This window comes from Pipistrellus hanaki (genome assembly GCF_964339955.1).
Source record: "Pipistrellus hanaki genome assembly, chromosome: 1".
Taxonomy (NCBI): Eukaryota; Metazoa; Chordata; class Mammalia; order Chiroptera; family Vespertilionidae; genus Pipistrellus; species Pipistrellus hanaki.
In genome coordinates, this window is record NC_140503.1 from 176,991,661 (window position 1) to 177,007,238 (window position 15,578).

Sequence of the window (15,578 nt, forward strand, 5' to 3'; positions counted from 1 at the left end):
TGAGTTTGGAGATAGGCCTATACCAGTGAAATTGTCCCCACAATCAAGGTAATAAGCATATGCATCACCTCCAAATATTTTATTTTTTTCCTTTGCCTGTTTGAAAGCTATACATGTTTCACTCTCATACACAAGAGAAAGAGAGAGAGAGAAGAGAGAGAAAGAGAGAGAGAGAGAGAAATTAATTTTATGGCTTAATCAAGTTGACTCATAAACTTACCCTTCACACAGAGCATGGTTTCAGAGGCAGGTCTATTCTTCATAAAAAAATTCTAGTTTTTCCATTTTAATTTTCTGACAAGCACATGTTCTGCATATGGAGAAAGAGCAATACTATTCATTGAATGCATAAAATAACAAACATTCTTCTTTTTCCTTCTCATTTTACACGGAATTATTTATTATTCTAAGCAAAATTAGAACCTTCATGATAGAAGCATTTTGGTTTGTCTTCTGATACTTAATGAGAGTTATTTGCTATTTGCTACCAAGACTACCCAAGGCAAAGTGATTATAATCAGTTCCAAAGTTATATTTTGATTGCAATAAATAGATCAGATTTTGATTAATATCAAAGCCTGAATGATACATCTACTGTTTGTTCCTCATTTACTTTTATTAGCATTTTAATTTTTTAGATAAGGCCTAATTATTTTTACTACATTCAGATAAACTGGTTTTATTAGAATTTTTATTATAATACAAAATCACATACATACACACACACGAAATGTGTACTTAAAGGAGAAAAGAAAAAAATGTGTCCTGAGAGAGAAAATTGTTGGCCAAGTAAGGATATAGCACTCACAATGACTCTCACATTCATTCACTCTTAAACCTTTTTGTTTGCTTGGTTGTTTTTGCTTAATTGTTTGTTTGTTTTGTGAGTGTGTTTAAACTGTTTATTTTCCATCAACCTTATATTCATTCTGTTAAGAGTTTATGGAAGAACCGCTTAAGACCACTCAGTCGTTGCTCCTACATATTCAATGGGCTGAGCAGTGGGGGCTGCAGATCAGTGTTTAGGAGCAGGCTGACTGCTCCAGTCTTCAGTCAGGATCTCTTACCTTTTGGGACAGCATAGATGGACCTGGGAAATATTATATTATGCCAAGTGAAATAAGCCATTGTGAGAAAAACAACTATCACATGATCTCAATTATTTGTGGAATCTAATGAACAAAATGAATTGACCAACAAAATAAGACAGGAAGCAAGGAGGCATAGAACAGACTGACATTCCTCCATGTGGGGCTGGGGAAAGGAGAAGAGATAAAGCAAAGCACTTACATACTTATATGCACAGCCTATGCACATAGGCAATAGGGTGGTGAAGACCTTGGGGGATGGATAAGGGCAGGGAGGAGGGGGATACAGGAGGGATGAGATATATCTGTGATACCATCAATAATAAAAATACATATTTAAAGGAAAAGAAGGTACCTGAATCATTGGATAACCTCACAGAACAGGGCTGACTCTCAGCGTCAAATAATTCCCTGTGAATTTTGATATGAGAGGAAAAACAAAACAAAACAAAAGGTCTACTTTTGCTTCATTTAGTTCTATATTTTAGCATCTCTTATCAGAGATGCTTAATTTATTTCCTAACTACTAAATAACTCATTCAACTCTATTTATGTAAATTCATATGACTTTTTAAAAAATATATATTTATTGATTTCAGAGAGGAAGGGAGAGGAGAAGAGACAGAAACATCAGCGATGATCGAGAACCACCAATTGCACACCCTCCCCACCCCCCAGCATGTCCCACACTGGGGATCAAGTCCGCAACCCAGGCACGTGCCCCTGACCAGGATTGAACCTGGGACCCCCTAAGTCCACAGGCTGATGCTCCATCCACTGAACCAAGCCAGCCAGGTGTATTACTTTTTTTTTTTCATAGAAAAGTTTCCAGCTTTATTAAGATATAATTGACATATAATACTTTATAAGTTTAAGATATACAGAATACACCTTAATTTGATTCATTTTGATTTGATACACTTAAATATCGCAAATAATAAATCACCATAGCATTAGCTAATACTTTCACATGTCATATAATTACTATTTCCTTTTTGTGGTGATATAATTTGAAATCTACACCTTTAGCAACCTTCAAGTATATAATGTAGCATTAACTACAAACACTATGTGCCTTATTGGATCTCAATTTATTTATCTTATCACTGGAAGTTTGTTCTCTTTGACAAATGTCTCCCCATTTTTTACACACACCAGTCTGTGGTAATGACCACTTTAGCCTCTGTTTCTATAAGTTGAGCACTTTTTAGATTCTGCATATAAGTGATATCATATACTATTTTGTCTTTCTCTTACTTGTGTCAGATAGCATTACACCTTCAAGGTCCTCCATGTTGTTACAAACAGCAGGATGTCCTTATTTCTTATGGCTCAGCAATATCCCATGGTACACACGACTTTTTAACTGTACAGAAATAAAACCCAGAATTTATCAATTGATATTCAATCTCAGAAGAAAAAAAATTATAGAACTATAAATGTGAGAAACGATCTGGTAATCTCTTCTTTGGATTTATGTTTCTTTAAGTATTAGCTCGCTCGCTCTCTCTCCCTTATATCTACAACCCAGAATGATTTAGCAAAGAAGGGCGCTGTTAAAGCTAGCAAGGTTATCCATATTCCCTAAGCTGAAATCATGAATGGAGAGGAGGTGTTTTCCTGAAGAGTAGAGCAGTAAAAGAAACGGGTGGTCATGAAACAGACTACATGACTACTTGGGTCTGTGAAGTGTTTTGTAAGCATTGCTCAAACCAAAGTCATTTTTGCTGAGTCACCACATTATTCCTTCAAGATATAGCAATGACATGAAGTTTATGAGAATAAAGCAATATTGCGCCAGGTAAGATAATGAGATTTTTGGAAGAAATCATCAGTTAACATGGAACCCAGCATTGAGGAAACCTCCTAGAAGAGCGCCTTCCCACTATGTCTTCCCTTTGACTGAAGCCAAATGACTCCTCTTGCTTCATTCTTCTTAATGGCTTTCAACTTCACCATTCATGGTGCACAGTACTCTTATTTCATATGGATCCTGCATAGCTTGTTTGCCTCATATTTTCCCACATACCCTTTGACCATTAGTAGTCCCAAATATTGACCACATTTTGTAAATTGAAACAGTTGAGGGAAGAAAGCGTCAAGCCATTTTCTACCTAGAATTTTTGTATCTCTGGTTCCCTCTTTATGAAATGCTTAACACCTTACATCTGACTTCCCTATCAGACTCCTTCAACTATCTTTTCAAATATCACTTTCACAAAGAGACATTGCCTCACTAATCAAACATATTTTCACTATTCTCTTATAATCTGTTCATTTTTCCCTAATGGCACTCAACTACTATTATGATGGTTACATGGCCTGTTCACTTGTTTACCTGTTCCCACAGACCTATGAGTATTGTGAACACATACATTCACCACACCTCTGTTCACTACTGAATATGCAGAGTCTGATCCTATGTCTCACCAGCTGTAGGTATACAATACATTTCTAACAACTTACACAAATACAAAAAATCAAACAAACCAACAAACAAAACAAAAATAAAGAATCAGAAACTCTTAAACAAAATAAAAAGCAGTTATAATGACTGATTAAAAAATTAAAAATGCGGAAAATGTTTTAGTTGAAAAACTTTTTTTGGATATAGTAGCAACAAATACTATAAAGTGCTAATGATGTTACTATTGAAGAGGTTCTCAAGATTATGTATAGGGAAAAATTGAAATAAACATTTTTTAATACTAATTGACAGAAGCATATCTATCACCTTCAGGATATGAGAATATTTTGTAGTCAGTCAGGATAGAAGTCAGATATAAAGAGTTAGGGCTTGTATAAGAATCTGTGTCAAGTGAAGGAGTTTATAACCAAGAGACAAAAAAAGCAAAAATATGAGAGAGAGTACATGACAAAAAAGGGAGAGCTTACTTTTCCATTTCCCTCCTACTATGTGCACAGTATACTTGATGGGTCTGGCATTGAAATCTTCATCACCTGGTTGGAGACCTGATTTCACTTTAGGCATCTGTCTCTAGATTATAGCTCTTATCCATGCCCCGGCATAGGGTAATTTGATCTATGTATGATTAACACCAGAGTCCTATCTCTAGGTCTAATTGAAAGAGTCTGGTAATGGCCAGGAATGAATGGTACTATTTTACATTTATTGACAAAACCAAAGCTCCTAACTATTATAGGGGTTAATGGCATCCACCTATGGAAAATAAAAATAAAAACTAAGCATTGCATGATGGAAAATTATAAATGTTGTTTTTTCTTCTTCTACGTATCAAAATATCATATCTTTTTAATGCTTCATCCAAGAATCATAGGAAATAACATATGGCAGGTGTTACTATAACCTGACTTTCATATTATATCCCCAGTTGAGAGTTGACAAATGACAACAGTTTAAGTAGATTCTAGGACACTATTACAGGTAGGTTGAATAGACTGTTGATTATCCCACTTTGTTATAATTTAAATGGTGTATCCATCTATCTACTCCAGATGAGAAGGTCTTCCATTTCTCTTTCCTTTTTAAAAACAAACAGATTGTTACCCAAAACAGCCAAACATAAATGAATATCATCAAAATATATACCAAGTTCCCATTTTACTGAATGTATTTGCTTCTTTTTTAAAAAACAATTTATATTTTATTGATTTTTTACAGAGAGGAAGAGAGATGGATAGAGAGTTAGAAACATCGATAAGAGAGAATCATCGATCAGCTGCCTCTTGTACAGACACACCCTACTAGGGATGTGCCCTCAACCATGGTACATGCCCTTGACTGGAATCAAACCTGAGACCTTTCAGTCTGCAGGCCGACACTCTATCCACTGAGCCAAACCAGTTTTGGCTGTATTTGCTTCTTGAATTCTAAATGTTTAAACTATAGAACTGCTTCTTTTAATTTTCAAAAACTGTGTGAACAGGCAAGACTCCTGTATTTGATTCAGTAATAGAAACTAGTGAATGTAATTTCTCTTGGAGAACTGGTTTAAGGATATTTAGAGAAACACATGCATGTATTTCTAAAACCCTTCTGATTTATTTCTCTACATAATAAAATAGAAAATGATTCAATATTATGAAATAATATTATTGTAAGTCCTATGTGTTCTGTCACTGTGGAGATTGCATGAGAATAATTTCTCTATTGCTAAGAGTTCATCTGTTCCTGTTGCTTATTTCTCACCTGAAGTCACAATTCTCTGAATGTACATCATAATCATTTCTACAAAAGCCAATTTCTGTGTCACAAACAGCGGATTATGCCTTCAACTGAGAAATAAACAGCAGGAGCAAATGAAATCTAAAAACTACATACCCCAGTTTATGAAAATGCCCCAATTAATAAAAATTCAACTGAAGAGAATGATTTTAAGTTCTGTATCAGCAGAATTATCTTCCAACAGAAGTTTTTTAGTTTTTCATGATGTTTCAATGTGTTTTGTACCGAGGCTAGTTAAACCTGGTGTACTCAACTGTTAATTATGCCAGATGTCTTTTCATCCTCCTGTTTATGCTTAGCAGACTGTCCCTATTCTATCATTTTTAATTATGTAAAGACTCTGTGCTGAGATTCATATAGAAGTAGTAACTCCTCCTTGGCATCCATTGGTAGTGATTGAATAAAGTAAAAAGACAACAGATGGCTATGATCGGCATTTTGGACCCACGTGGAGACTTGAATGAACCTTAAATATCTATTAAAAATCATGTCCCATATTTAATCAAAATTCCACTTGCCATTTTAGCTGCTTTGTCATGATGCCATAAATTATAACACTCAGAGATTATCTCATAACATTGAACTATATTTCAGGCTAATTTTTTGTATGATTGAAATACTGAATAAAAATATTGATTTATTGCCTACTATATCATTATTTTCAGAGGTCAAAACTTAACAAAGAACACCAGTTTATGATATGATTTTCTTCCCTACTAGTCAGGTCAGGTAACATTTACTCAGCACCTAAAATTGATCTGATGCTATAGCAAGTAATAAATACATCATATGAATGAGTTGTTGTCTTTTTAAGAAAGATAAATAACCAAGTGCCACAATAAACATTCTTAATTGTATGAGAAATTAATGCAATAGGTGAAAAAGCCTTAAAGGGAAGAAGAACCCAATTCTACCTGGGAGAGAGCAGAAAAGTTTTTTAATGGAAATATAGCAAGATCTTTATCTTTAAAGTTGAGAAAGATTTAACCAAGAGAAGTGTTGGTAACAATAGGGAGGAAATAAGTAGGAGAGAAAATTGTAGGCAGAAAGAGCAAAGAAAGGTACATTAAATAAGTCACAAGGTTAAGTAGCATGGTATATGGAATTAAAATAAGTATAGATAAATGTAATACTTTTTGAATTGTCATGTGCATAACAATCACCTATAGGGTTTGTTAAACATGGATGTCAAGATCATAACCCTTCCCCCCCATTCTAATTCAGTAGGTCTGGCCTTCAAACTGCAGAAAGTTTGCATTTCTACCAGGTTCCCAGAGAGGCTGATGCTGTCAGTCCATGAACCACTCTTTGACACACAAAAGAAACATGACTGAAACTTAGCCATGTCAGGTGAAAGATGGTTATGACTGCAAGATATTTCATGTAAGCCTGGAGAAAAGCATATGATAGATACACAAAAGATACAGAGAAAAATAAGTCACTATAAATAATACTAAACAAAAGACAGCAAAAGGGGAAGAAAAGCACCAAACAATTAAGAAGATTTTTTAAAAATTAACAGGATGATCACAGTAAGTCCTTACCTATAGATAATTACTTTAAATGCATATTGATTAATTTATCTAATGAAAAGACATGATAGTGGTTAAATGGATTTAAACAAACATAGAGATAGGCTGCCTACAAGAGACATACTCCAGATTCAATGACACACAGTCTAAGAGTGAAGAGGTAAAGAAACATATTCCATGCAAATGGTAACCAAAAGAGAGCAGAGGCAATACTTTGAAAAAAAATAGACTTTAAGTTAAAAACTATCACAAGAGACAAAGTCATTATATAATGACAAAAGGGTCAATTAAAAATAAATTATAAATATATAGACACCCAAATATATACACACCCAAATATATACACACCCAAATATATAAAACACCTGAATACATAAAGCAAATACATACAGATCTAAAGAGAAAAATTGACAGAAATACAATAATATTAGGGGGTTTTAGTATCCTAGTTTCATTTTTCAAATGAAAAATCAATAAAGAGATAGCCTACTTGAACAATATGGATCAAATTAATATAAAGACATATACAGAACTTTCCAATCAATAGTAGATTATATACACATTATTCTTAAGTGCATCTGGAGCATGCCACAGGGTAGATTACTAGCTAGGTTACACTGTTAAACTAAAAAGCACTTGCACAGGAAAGGAAACAATTCACAGGATAGAAAGACAATCTACAGAATAGGAAAAAAAAGTGCAATATTTCTGATGGGAAATTAACATCCAAAATACATAAGCAATTCATCCAACTCAAGAGAAAAAAAACAAACAAACAAGAAATAAACCTGATTTTCTTTTGATGGCCAAGGAACTGAATAGACAATTTTCAAACTGAAGATATTCAAATGTCCGACAGCTATATGAAAAAGTGTTCAATGTTAATAATCAAAATGCATATTGAAACCACAACAAGATATCACCTAACATCTGTTAGAGTGTCTATTATACAAATGACAAAAAAGTAGTAAGTATTGGTGAGATGTAAAGAAAAAGGAACCCTTATACACCTTTGGATATAATTATAATTGCCACAGTCTTTATGAAAAAAAAACATGGAGATACCAAATGATAATTATGTGAAGTGATGGATATGTTTGAGGCAATGATTTCACAATGTATACATATATCAAAATATCAAGGTGTACATACTGAATGTATAATGTTTGCCAATTACATAGCAATAAAATATAAAAAATAAAATAGAGCAAAACAATCCCAGCTTCTTCCAGGAAATTTATACAGTAATGAGAATATAACTAGGATCTCTTCAACTGTGGGAGTTTGGACTCTAAAATTGTTCATGATAAGAACATTTACATTTGAAGATCTAAAAGTTATAAGAGAGCTAGTAGAGGTGGCTGTACTTAGTGACCACAGGAAAACTTCTACTTATTTATGTTTCTTTTATTTTTTAATATATTTTTATTGATTTTAGAGAGAAGAGAGAGGGAAGAGATTGAAAAGAATTATTGATCTGCCTCCTGCACAACCCCAACTGGGGATCAAGCCTGAAACTGGGGGATGTGCCCTTAAGTGGACTCTTTATGCTCTAATCTACCCACTGAACCAAACCACCTAAGGTTAGGAAAACTTTTATAATTAAAATATGTGCACTCAAGTGAATACACATTTAAAAATGTATCTGTTATTACGGAGGGAAAATTCCAATAGTCAGAATAAAATCATTAAGTATAAAATGATATCAACTTCACAATAATTGTGCCATGTCTATAAAAAGGAAGAGAAAAAAAAGAATGAGAAACCATTAACAATAAGAAAGATTTGAGTAAATGTATCAATACTATGGTCCAATATAGAAATACTCAAAAGTATATACTCTAAGGCTAGTTCACACATTTACACCAGTCCCATTAAAATTAATTTATTATTCTAAGAATTATGTGGATCATTAATATCAAGTGAATCATGTATCAAAATTATTTGTATAACTATGATATTGCGGTATGAACCCCTAAAAGTAGAATTAAGTTTATAGAATAGAGTGAGAACAGAAATAGATACTAAAATGAATGCACTACAATGGCTAGATATATATCATTTAGAATCAACTTACTTGCTACACACAATCTTCACTTCAATGACATTAAATCCTCCATGACATAAAAATATAGTAACAACAACAAAAATATTTCATTTCTTCTTCTCTAAAATGAAGAGTGAGATAGAAGTACTAGTATCTAATGCATAAGAATATAGTGGGGATACATTAGGAAAATTATTGTGTGAGGTATATAGGAAATTCATGAGTTTTCCTTTAATAATATAGATCTAAGATATTTATGTATCAATGCATATTTAATTATATTCTTTTAGGTGGATATTTAGTTTTTTATTGTATTTTATCAAATACCTAGTGATTAATATCTAATATGTTTCTAATTTTTAGACAATATGAACAATGTTGCCAGGACAATAGTTTACCTTGGACACATATGTAAATTATTCTTTAGGGCAGGGGATAAAGATTTGAAAACTAGATCAAGTGATCCCTCCATTAAATTATTGCAAATCATTGACAGAATTCTGTGCAAATTTATGTTACCATCATAAGTATATAAGCGTATTTAATTTACTCATATTTACCACGCCCTAAGAAACATTTGGTACGAGTAACATTTTATATTTTTAAACTATATTGCTGAAAAATATTCCTTGTATGCATTTGCATGTCTATAGTTATGCATAGAATTGACCATCTGTTCATATTTTTACCAGATAGCTTTTTGTTTGTTTTGTTTTTGTAAATTATCTCTTCGTGTAATGTGCCTATTGTTCTATTGGGTATGATGTGTTTGTTTGTTTTGTTCTTTGTCTTTTTCCTGTTTATACTCTTTCTAAAAATTAAGAACATTTAGCAATTTATTGTGTATATTTGAACAGTATTTTTCCTAATTTGGTGTCTTTTGATTTGTTTATGATATTATTTGCCATTCAGAATGTTTTTACTAAAAAAAAACTTCTTATACATCAAACACTTCAGTGGTTAGTGCCACAGACCAGTTAGGAGATTTAGGCAATGCCAGAGATGAATCTAATAAAGAATCCAAAATATATTTCATGTATTGATAGCTTTGTAGATTAAAATTTACTTCATAAATTATACTCCTAAATCACTGCTTTGTCAATGTTGTAGGAAGAAAAGTTGTACATTAATCTGAATTTCCAGTTTGTTTATAAATATAATTTAAGGATAAAACTGAATGTGTCAAGGAGACAATGTCTTAGTAAAATATATTACTTGGATAATTTTGATCATCTATTTGGCAATGCAGTAAAACCTTATGGCCTCTATCCTTTTTTTCTTTAAAGCATACAGTGAGGTTATAGGTCACTCTATATTTTAATGGCTTTAATTTAACATTGTTAAAATTTAAACGACTTAGGTGAAATAGTAAGAGTGAATGGCATAAAGAAAGAGATGCATCTAGCAAAACACATATCCGTAAATTTTTGCTTTTTCTGAGCAGTATTTCTAAATAGTTGTACTATCCATTACAGTCTGTGAGAATGAACGTGAAACTATTAATAATTATGCTTAGACAACAAGATAGAGTTTCTCAAGTTTTTCCTAATAGTCACTCTATTATTCTTTAAAATTAGGATTGTGCTGACATCTAATTAAAGTCAGTCTCTACAAATCTGGAATACACTTGTTTTCAATACTGCAGCTTTAAAGAATTCAGTTTTTGTGGGATATTTTGTTACTCCATTTTCATCCATCTGAAAGACTCAAGCTCTTAGGAGAATTGTGATGGAAAAGGGCTTCTTGACAAGTATAAGCAAGACTCACTCCGTTCTGCTGTCCTAGGGGAAGAATAAACAAGTGAATAATCTTAGAAGCTTACACATAACTTTGCATCAGACATGTCTAATAGAGGTCACAGTGGTACCAGGCAGACCCCAGTTCACAATGCTTGAGTGGAAAATTTCATCCTAAAAGGTGTAATATTAATAACATCAGGATAGTGTCATTACATGGATGACTTCCTTTAAATTTCATGGAACTTTGACTACCATAAGGTCTCAGTGTATCAAGAATGACATGTAATCTTGAAATCTTGATTTGTGGGAGATGCTGCCAGGCATTGCAAGCATGACACCCTGACCAGCATCATCCTTTACCACCACCTGTTTAGTGTCATTCCAGGTCTGCTACTGCCCATAGATGCAAGGATTACAGAAAACTTAGAAATACAATGTTTTTAGGTATGGAGATTTTAATAATTGGTAATTCAATTCAGGAAACACTTTTATAAATATAAAACATTGTCATTGTGTAGATTCAAATATAGATATACAACACCAATTAAGTTGTCATATCACATACAGTCTCTGAATTCTACTGGAAAGTAAGAAATATCATATATGATAACTAGAGGCCCGGTGCATGAATTCTTGCACGGGGTTGGGGTGGGGGGTTAGGCATCCCTCAACCTAGCATATGCTCTCTCACAATCTGGGACCCCTCAGGGGATGTAGCAGGTTGCCAAGCAGCAGGGGGCCAGGGAGGAGCCTAGCCATCTTGGTGCCTACCACACTCATCCCAGCCCACTGTGCCTGCCACCTCCACTCTGACACCAAGTCAGGAGAAGCACTGCTGACTTGGTGCAGCTGCGCTGGCCAGCCAGGAGCCCGGCTTTTGACTAAGAGCATTAACCACCAGGAGGCATCTCCTGTGTTGAATGTCTGCCCCCTGGTGGATAGTGTGCATCATAGTGACAGGTCTACTAGTCATTCCAGTTGTTTAGTCATAATGGTCGCTTAGGCATATATATTCTTGCTATCAGCCAACATTTTTGTGAGTTGCTGATGATTCTATAATTTAAGGAGAATTAATTTAAATAACTTTTATGTGATTATAATTGTCACCAAACTTCCACATGCAAAATGATAGATCAACTATCCTATACATTACTGGCTCTTGTTTCTGACCTGAAAAAACAAGTAGTCATGTAAATTCATCAATTTAGTCGCTGCTACATTGATTTTTTTTTTTATTTGTACTACAGCATACTCTGTAAATAATCACAGCCAAATACTTGCACTAAGTGAAATAAGTGAGACAGAACACCTACTAGCAACTCTGATGATTGGAAGTATTGCCCTTCACTTTGGTCCTCATGACCAATTTATACAGGGACAGTAAAGGAGCAGATATTTTTATCAAGCTTAACTCTGCATTTACCACCAACTTATCTATAAAGTCTCATGTTCTATCTTTTTACATCAGTTGATTGTTGGGATCTTCCCATGAGGCTATATGCATGTCTTTGTTGCAAAAGAGATTGGTGATATGAGAGTACAGGACAACAGTTTATGATTATGAGACAATTGCTTCTTCATGTCTTCTTTACCTGAGCAGCCCAGTTTCTGATTGTACCACAGCCATTATGCAAGAGATTGCTGCTCTGTCTGCCTAGCCTATGCACTGGGGAATTGGATGTCAGATAGCCCATGATGGCTAGCCATGCTTGCCTAGTCAAGTAGGCAGTTATCAGGGGATCTTCCTCTCCATGGATAACAACAGGTCTTTGTAGAAGAGAAATTGATCCTTTCACCTTGTTTAGACTCCCAAAGATCTATTTGGTGACATTCCTGACCACACCCACTATCATTATTCATCACCATACTTTTACCAAGATTGAATCTGTTGCATCTTAAGTTCTAAGTAGATAGCAACTTTCCCCACAGCCTGAATATTTTTAAGAGTAGCCTTGTTCTTGCCCTCACTTGAAACTGACAGCAGTTAAAATCAGCCAATAATTGAGGTGGAAGAGAATCATAAAGTCCTACATTCTTTGCCTCTTTCTTAATGGTGGAAGATGTAAGGTGCAACTGACACCCAAAATGTGCTGTTTTGAGTCTGAGTTCTCGTCTCATGAAAATCAAAGAATTAAGTTGTAGACAAAATGGAACCAAAGTTTTTTTTTGGGGGGGGGGAATCCAGTCCTGGAGAAGGTGCAGCTAGGATTCCAGGAGCAGGCCAGAGTCCAGAAGTTCCTTTCCATGTTACAGTCAGGAATAGTTTAATATACAAATCAGTGGATAATAGTCCATGTGTGGGGCTCACTGGCCATAAGCCACATGGGCACAGGAGAGGTGTGCCCCTGCAGTAGGAATGTTGGGCATCCATTGTGCACTGCACAGGGGAGGAGGGAATGGAGTTTGTGCTTTTTGTAGATATGCTTGCCTCACTGCCTGTGATTGCTTGTCTGCACACTGTCTGTCTTAATAATGTTCATACATTTTAAAGTTTATGCCTCTGGTGTGAACCCATCCTTTCCCGCCCAGATGGAGCACCTTAGTAACTCCACCTCTCTGGGTTCCCAGTTTCACTTCCTTCTCTCATAGTCCCGCCCTTATCCATCTCACTTTTTATTTTTCCTGTCTCACAACCACTTGATTTGTACCTTAGATGGAACAGTGGAGTATTACATAGACCACTAGCCTCCTAAAAAGTGCATGGGCCCATGTTTTTCTTTCTTTCTGGGATGATATCCTTGAACCTTTTGTCATGCCTGTGCCTTCCTATGATGTCTATGGGATTCACCATTTTATGCTCAAGTCCATTTAGTACCATTAATATAATAAGCCAACATGATATCCTGTCAAATGACAAGGAGTTCAGAAATATGTAGTTAATGATAGCAGGAGAGTTAACATGGATTTTTGTTAATACTGCTTTTCTTGTAACTGTGAACTCTCTTCAATCATCTCTAATAATGAGCATTAAGAAGCAAGTTTTCCATATATAAATAGCTTCATGCCAAGTGTCAAAGTGTATATAGATAAGTTTTAATAACAATGCTGTTGTAGTGAACCTCTTTCCACATCCTATGTGGTTCAGGGTTCAGGTTCAGGGTTCAAGCTACGGAGGAGGCTGCATGCAAATGAAAGAGACTAGAAAATATTGATTTGGAAATATTGGGGGCCAGGCAGGAGCCCAATTCAAGGGGAAGGACTCCACCCACTCTGGCTGTGCTATCCCTTTTATTAAGACTATGGGATACACTCATAGCCTGTAGGCCAGCAATTCCAATAATAGCCAATCAGCAAGGATTTACATAAAACGAAAAGGAAGTTGCTTTCGCTACCATTGTCTCAACTAAACAGTGGTTGGTTGGCTCTGACCTTTCAGAGCTTCAAGGTTGACCAGACTTCCAGGTTCCTTGTCCACACTTCTCTGCTAGTGAGGACAATGGGCAGCTTCCAACATGCTCTCTTTAGCAAAATGACCACAATGGAGGCCACCATCCAAATAAGTTTACACATACTCACTATGATTCACACATGTGGTTTTATTTTTTTTCCCCTTGTAGAAGCATGATGAAGAAATTGAACTATAAGACTATGTTGACCACCATCTCTTCATGTTCAAGGTTTTGTTCATGTTGATTATCTTTGTATGTTTCCAGAGTGTCCATACCATTTTGGTTTTTCTCTGTCTCATGGCTCTCATGCCAAGCAAGTGTAAAAGCCTCTTGATCCCCCGATACTTTGCCCTTCAACTTCAGCTCATCACAGGTAAATTAAGATGAAAAATTTCATAGTCGTCATGACATGCATGTCAGGGATTTTTACCTCCACAGTTAACACAAGCTTTACAGCCAAATTTTGTTGGATTCTCATCTGTAAACATCTTTCCATTCAGAGCAGAATGTAAATGACCCCTTGCTAAAGAGTGTATGCTGATTTACTTTGCATTACCAGAGATCCTATTCCCACAAGGGAAGGGGGTAGGTATTGAAAGGATAAGAACATGTACAGACTTTTATTGCTCCACAAATTTAAAAACACATTTTAAGCCAGAAGATTTTATACTGTTTTCCACCAAAGCACTAGAACCCTGGCCAACACCTCTGAAACTGTGAGGGGTGGTCAGCAGGAGGAGTAAGCGGGAATCTCAGATGTCCAATCACATTTTGAACCTGAGCAGCTTCTCAACTTTGAACATCAGACATTCTTTTCTGATACATCTAAAAGAAAGTGTGTTACTTTAAGTTAATGTTTCTTTAACAATAGATCTAATCCAACTTTTTAATGTTCACTTTGGGCAATAATACATGTGTTCTGATCTAACTTTCAAAGCTTATACACCACAAACTATAATGTAGACAGTATTATCACATATTAAATACTTCTTTTAAAAAAACTGTAGTGTTTTCCATTGTTTGTTTGTTTTTTTTAATTTTATTTATACCGTTGGAGACAAAACTAACCAATTAAATCGATAATCTTGACTTCCTAGTATGTTGCTGCTATTTTGTTGATGTTGTTTGTGTTTTTGTTTTTGATTTTGTTATTAATCCTCATAAAAGGATACTCTTTCACTTATAATTTTTTTAGAGAGAGTGGAAGAGAGGGGAGAGATAGAGAGAAAGAGAAACATCGATAATGTGAGAGAGTCACACCTATGATGTGAGAGAGACACCTATTGGCTTTCTCTCTAATGTGCCACAGCTTGAAACCAAGGTATGTGCCCTGGACCAGGGTCAAACCTGGAACCCTTCATTCACCCTCTGCTGCTCTATCTAATGAGCCAAGCCAACTAGGGTATGTTGCTGCTATTTGTGTGTGTGTGTGTGTGTGTGTGTGTGTGTGTTTCAGAAAATACTATATTAGTGAAATAAAATGTCTGGGATGTGATTTCTATAATTTTTAATATTTCATAGCTCATTTCTTCCTTTGATCATTTAAAAATATATGGAATCTAGTGTCAGTACCTAA